Here is a 6616-nt window from a genome sequence, read left to right as displayed (position 1 = left end):
TGAGATGTATAGTAGCTACGCATTAATATGTTTCTAGCTACTAACGATATTTGTTTCAATTTTCTTTTTTTTTCTTGAAATCTCTTGAGAAACATATATTATTCATTTTTATCGGGAAAGATGAAAATATCCCAACCGTATTAAAGAAAAACAGTGCCATTGAGAACTCTCTTCGTTGATGGAGTTCTAAACTGAAATTAAGAATGGAAAACGTCAGGGAGTCTGTTTTTCAAGGTTTTCGAGACCATTTCTGTTTTCTCTTCGCCTCTCTGTTTTTCAGGTATTGTCGTAATAATATGAATTCTGCTGCTCAAAACTTGTTTTGAAGAGAAGTTTTTTGACTCCAGAAAACTCTTTAGTTATGTCACTTATTTGGCAGCTTAACTCTGTGTAAGAAATTCCTGCAAGAAATCATAAAGATAGTATTTCTTAATGATTGAAATGGAAACATCTAAAACAGTGACAATCAGTACTGATTCTGAACCATTGAAGGGAAATTTCAAGTTTCAGAAAAGATTCAGAAGGTTTTCAGAACCAACAGTGATGTGATTTCTAAATTTTTCTGAAGCAGAGCAAAACTCAGAGAGAATATTTTTTATTGTTTTTAATTAGATAATTCAGAATGAATCACTGAATTAGCTCTGATTCAGACAAATTTGGAACAAAATACGACCTGACTTAGACACTGACACCGTAATGAAGTTTTCGATGTAGAGTTAGGTACGAGCTCAGTTTTAATCCTCTCTACGTTTCTTAAGGTAATATTGTGAACTTCGGGGTAAAGATGTTTCACAAAAGGCAAAGCCTCGCACCTTTTCAGTCGGTTTTTTCTTAATGACGCTATAAAATTTCTTTAGAAATTGAACTTTTGACCTCAAAATTTGTAAGAATTATATGATGCCTCGTTTGAGAACCACATAATAATGGTTATTTCTAATGGTTATTTTTAATGAACGGTCCTGCAAAAACCAACCATGATAACGCGCTTAAGCTTGGCCATAATGTAACTGCAATGTTCTTTATGATAAGAATTTATTAGATAAATGAAAAAAAAAACAATGAGGAAATAAAACAACTTGGAACCAACTGTATTTTTTTCAGAAATGAGCGTAAATAGGTTAAATGATGAACAACTCCTGATACAGCCAAACATTAAAATGAAACAATACTAAATGTGATCAGCAAAAAGTAACAGAAAAATGGTATTTTCTCTATCCGCATAAAATTGAAGGAATAAAGCAAATTTTGATATCTGTTTTTCTCAAAACGAAACCACTTCCGCATTGTTTTCTAAATTCTCCGAAAACTACAGGAAAGTTACAGTTTTTTTGTTTCAATTTTTTTAGAACACATCGAAATACGCCTCAGCACCTATTTTTCTCAAGTTTGAGATGCCGTGTAGTTTTTGAATGTTCCCTCACGATGAGTTTCTGATGCCCAGTTTGCAGTAATTACAGTTTCCAGTTTTGATGCGTCTAAAGTTAGGGAAATGAAAACCAGTGAAAATGGAAGGTCAAACATTTGCGATGTATAGTAGGTACGCATTAAAAGGTTTCCAGCTACTATCGATATTTGATTTATTTTTGTTTTTTTTTTCCTTGAAATATCTTGTAGAACGCATGCTATCCGTTTTAATTGGGAAGGAAGATAATTGGGAAGGAGTTCTATACAGAAATAGAAATTAAGATCGGAACGACTCAGTGAACCTGTTTTCCATGCTCTTCGATACCTTTTCTGTATTCTCTTAGCCGTTCTGTTTTTCAGGTACTGTCGTAAGAATATGATTTCTGCTGCTCAAAGTTTGTGTTGAAGAGAAATTTTTTGACTTCAGAAAGCTCTTGAGTTCTTTCACTTGTTTGGCAGCTTCACTTAGAGTAAAAAAAACTTCTGCATGAAGCCATCAAGGTACGATTTCTTAATGATTGGAATGGAAACATCAAACGCACAGTGACAAGCATTATTGATTCAGAACAATTGAAGGGAAATTTCAAGTTTCAAAACGGGTTCAGAAGGATGTTAGAGCCAACTTTGAGGTGATTTCCGAATTTTTCTGAATCAAAGCAAAATTCAGGGAACGTTTTCTGTATTCTTTTGAATCAGAAGATAATTCAGAAGGAATCACTGAATCAGTTCTGATTCAGACACATTTGGAACAAAATGTGACCTGAATCATATTCTGACTCAGTACTGAATTTGCTTGAGAGTTAATCCTCTGTACGTTTCTAGAGAAAATATTGTTCACTTTTGGGTGAAAACAATTCTCGAAAAGCAAAGCCTCACACCTTTTATGGCAGATTTGTTTATTGAGCCTATCCAATTTTTTTAGAAAATAATCTTTGATTTCAAAAATTGCAAGAAAAAAAAGCTGCATCGCTTGAGAATCAAGAGACGGGGTTTACACAAACAATGAATGGTTATTTTGATTGATTGACCTTCGTCCAGATAAAGCCAATCAAGGTAACACGGCAGAAAATGGCAAGCATATAAGTGCAAGGTTTTGTTTTATGAGAAGATTTGAATAGATAAATGATGGGGAAAAATGAAAAAAAAAACAAATAAATACACAAGCTTTTCAAAATTGAGCGTAAATACGTTAAATGATGAAGAAATACTGATACAAGCAAATTTCAAAATTAAACAATACCAGAAAATAAAAAAAAACAGCAGAACGAATTTGGTTGTTGTATCGCAATAAATTAATGCTCTTCTCTTACATTTGACCATTTGGCGGAATATCTCCTTCTTCTATATAGATATCATAAATAAATTTGTTATGTTTACTGCATTTTCAACAAACACGAGATGATAGAAAAATACTCTTCTAAAAGTGATTGCGTCATGTCCAGACTCGTGAAGAAAACCACTAAACAAGTTTGTCCATTCGTTTCCAACTCATCTAATCCATGCAAGTGAATAGCCACCGCTCTGAACAGACAAGAATAATCTTTTTAGATTTCTCCGTACCCACTCGTAAAAAGTCAATCCACATTTTTACGTCTCAACAACTGATCAGGAAGAACTGCATCGATACATCCCATTGGAATGTTCTTGAAAAGAGCGCCAAATATCGTTACGTTTGTAGTCAGAGCAAATTGCCACTTTGTGTTTTCCCTCTTGTGTGCACAAGTCTCCACTAGATCCATCTTTTCAATTCTGTTAAGAAGTCAGACCAAGTCCCCTTTTGAGCAGAGTAAATGAGATTTTTCAAAGAAAGTGTTGTTCTCATGTGCATAAGAGTACGGTTATTCGTGTGTGTCCACATTGCGCAAGATAAAACCAAGAGCCAGATTCACTTTGGCAGCGCCTTTAATTTTATCAGAAAACCTCCTTTAATTTCTCTTTGATCTCATTGGGATCAAACTTGGACATCTTGAATTTGAAATCTCGATGTCTCCCATTTACCATTTCCGTATCGACAAAAAATTGCTGGCAAGCACTTAGTTCCTGTTGTAATTTATCGTTGTTTTTGTTTAGCTCCTCCGATTCTAGGACTTCTTTGAAATTTTCACTCGATTTGGTCCAACTTTAGTCAAAGTTCCATGCTTTCTCCTCTTGTGTTGTTGAAGAGAATAAAGGTTGGAAATTTTTCCTAGCACATAGTACACATAGTACTAGGCTTAACTTTTTTTGTGGCATGATGCTTGGCAAGGTGATAAATCAAGTCTTCCTTCATTTGGGAAAGAAAAGTGGACATTTGGAACAAGATAAAGTCCCCCTATCACAAGACTGCCTGTGTCTTGCCATTTTGTTTCTTCACCAACATTTGGTTTCACTTTTTGCATTTCACTGGGAGAACTCTATCGAGAGAAGGTTTGTTTTGTTAGTTCAAGATGAATTGAGTAAAATTCAGTTAAAGTGCGGAGCAACTGGATCTGAAAAAGCAGAATGTGTAATCATTAGAGCTGCTAGGTCATTTTGAGCTACTCGACGATGACTCGTCACTTCCATATATGGATAAAACGTCACCTCTATTTTTAGAAACAAGCGTTATTTAACAACCTTCTAGAAGATTGATATGATCCCGATTGCGACATTTATATAAATTGTTTAAAAATTTCATTTTAATCAGCGATGACTCATCACTTTCTTAGATGGAAATGAGGTCATTTTTTATAGAAACGAACATCTTGTTAGAACATTCTAGAAGGCTGAAGTTATACAGATTACGACACTTCTTCGTATAGTACCTAACTTCCAGTTTAAATGTACAAATTCATTCCGTGGCGAAAAAAAATCGAAATTAACATTTTTATCACATTTTGCTCTCACTCGTATTTGTTAACCTTGACTAGAAACCTTCCTTTCCAACACAGATTATTTCTCCATAGAAAAACCAACAAGAAAATCATTCTTTGAAAATTACCGATTGTTCCAGTATTTCGAATAGATGTAGTTCAAAATTTTCTGTCTGAGATCCAATTCATTTTTCTTGAAAATAGAAAAAAGGACATAAATGTGCTCTCATAGCAACAAGAGAGATCAAGAAAAAGTTTCCATCTGTTGTCGAACAACAAATTTACGTTGTACAGCCTAATGTTGTTGTATTAGAACCTCTCATCCAATCAGGTTTCAGCTTTAGAAAACTTTGATAAAAGATTTCAATTTATTCAGTGCTTTTTCAATTTTAATTTTCTTTTATATTAAAAAGCGTTTTTATTTGAGATTTCCATCATTTGTGAAAAATATTGATCAAGAACCACTTACAAGTTTTGGAAAAAAAATACAAAAGAAAGGAAGGAATCGCTGATGATTACAGAGTAGACGAAAATGATGTCGATTTTTATTTCTTTTACAATTTCTTGGACAATTTAATCAAAGCAGTAGATTCATCCAAATTAGTAAAGGATTTGAATATGCAACCTTCTCTACCAAAAACTTTGAGAATGATGACTACATAACAAAACAATGGGTTTTTCGTCAGAACACGTATGAAACGCTTTCCATATTGAATTCTGTCCCAGAAATTATGGTACAGTACAGAAATCTATCTCAATCTAATTAAATCCTAAATCTTGAATCAGTAAAAATTATTTCATCTCTGCAAAGTGCGCTGTTCTTTCATTAGTACAAAGGCTACAATGCATAGGGAGTAAGAGTACGATTTGGAACACGACTCCCCAACATTTATATACAAAAATATAGTTCCAAATTTGGAACATTTTCAGTGATCAATATTAGATTTAACGAGATGGAGAGCATTTATCGAAGCTTGACTCTTTTGGTCAATTACATCAACTCCTTTCCTCTAACTTATCCCTCTTTGGCTGTTAATTAGGATAACACGTGTAAGAAGAGGTCACTTTACAACTGATACATTTCTTCTTCTGGATAATAACATCACTTTGTCAGCTACTGTTTTTGGATACTTTGTTCCGATTAGTTTTTGTTTAGTATAAACAGAATTGGAAAATTCACCGGCATCAATTGCTCTCTCTCCTCATAAAACAACGTCACCTCTGTTCTCAACTACCTTTGTCTTCAATCCTTCTTCTGATCTCAACACATCGAGAAATGGGATTCAAAAAGTAGAATAACAGCCTTCTCTACTCATTTTCTTTCACACAGGAGACTGCTCGGATAAGCATCAGAGACTTATCGGATGGCCTCTAAAAGTTGTTGTAACCCTTCTTAGTACAGTGTGACACATCGTAGAGCACAATAGGCAACAAATCGAGAAGTATCATCAGGATCAAGTTCTAATCACTGAGAATCAGCTTGGACTCACGCAATTAGTCACGAAGTTGATGTGATCCGTGGAAATCACTATCCTCACGTCAATGGATCAGATTTTCACACCAACTAAGTAGCGGAAAGCATTCAGTACACATTTCTGAATGAAGGAACAATTCCCAACAACTGGTTAAATACACCCGAGAGAGTCACGTATCCACTCTAGAGCCGCAAAGCAACCTTCTCCAGATGGTGAGCATCGCTGGTAGCAGTGAACAAAGCTAGTTGAGTGTTGATACTAGTACCACGTTGTCATTTTACGGTCTGGAAAACTTCGATTCAGCTCAATATTATATACTGAGCTGTCTCGAGCTGTCTAACTGATATGTCGAATACACCGTCAATGACAACCCATTCCAGAGAGGATGGAACATCTCACAGCCCAATTGTGCTGACTGATGAGGCTCCGGTAACTCCCATCAGTGTTTGACCTACAGAACATCCAGCAATTGTTCAAAGAGTGCGACAGTTGGGAAATGAACTAAAAGAGCTTATCAGATAACGTTGGGAGAACTCTTTTTTAATAAATTCGATGTTGCAAGTTTTTTGCTTTATTTCTTTTCAATTACTTTTTTATTTCTTTACTTTGAGAACTTCCAAACACTATGCAAACTATGTTGTAGCAAAAAGAGAGCAACTTTTATCGACATTTTGTAAACACTTTGATAAAAACTGCTTCTGAAAAAAAATGATATAAAACTTGATTTTTAAGAAAAAAACTGAATTTTTTTTTGATTTTTAATAAAAGTATTTGTTTTGAAAATTGACGTTTAATAAAACAAAACAAACAAGTTGGCACTTTAAAATGTAAAGAAAATTATTTTTTGTTCAAAATCATACCACAAAATGAAGAAAAATGAACATTTTTTGTGTTTTTAAATGGAAC

Source organism: Convolutriloba macropyga, chromosome 10 (assembly GCF_964194025.1).
Source record: "Convolutriloba macropyga chromosome 10, txConMacr16.3, whole genome shotgun sequence".
In the NCBI taxonomy this organism is placed as follows: domain Eukaryota; kingdom Metazoa; phylum Xenacoelomorpha; order Acoela; family Convolutidae; genus Convolutriloba; species Convolutriloba macropyga.
Note: the sequence above shows the minus strand (reverse complement) of the source record.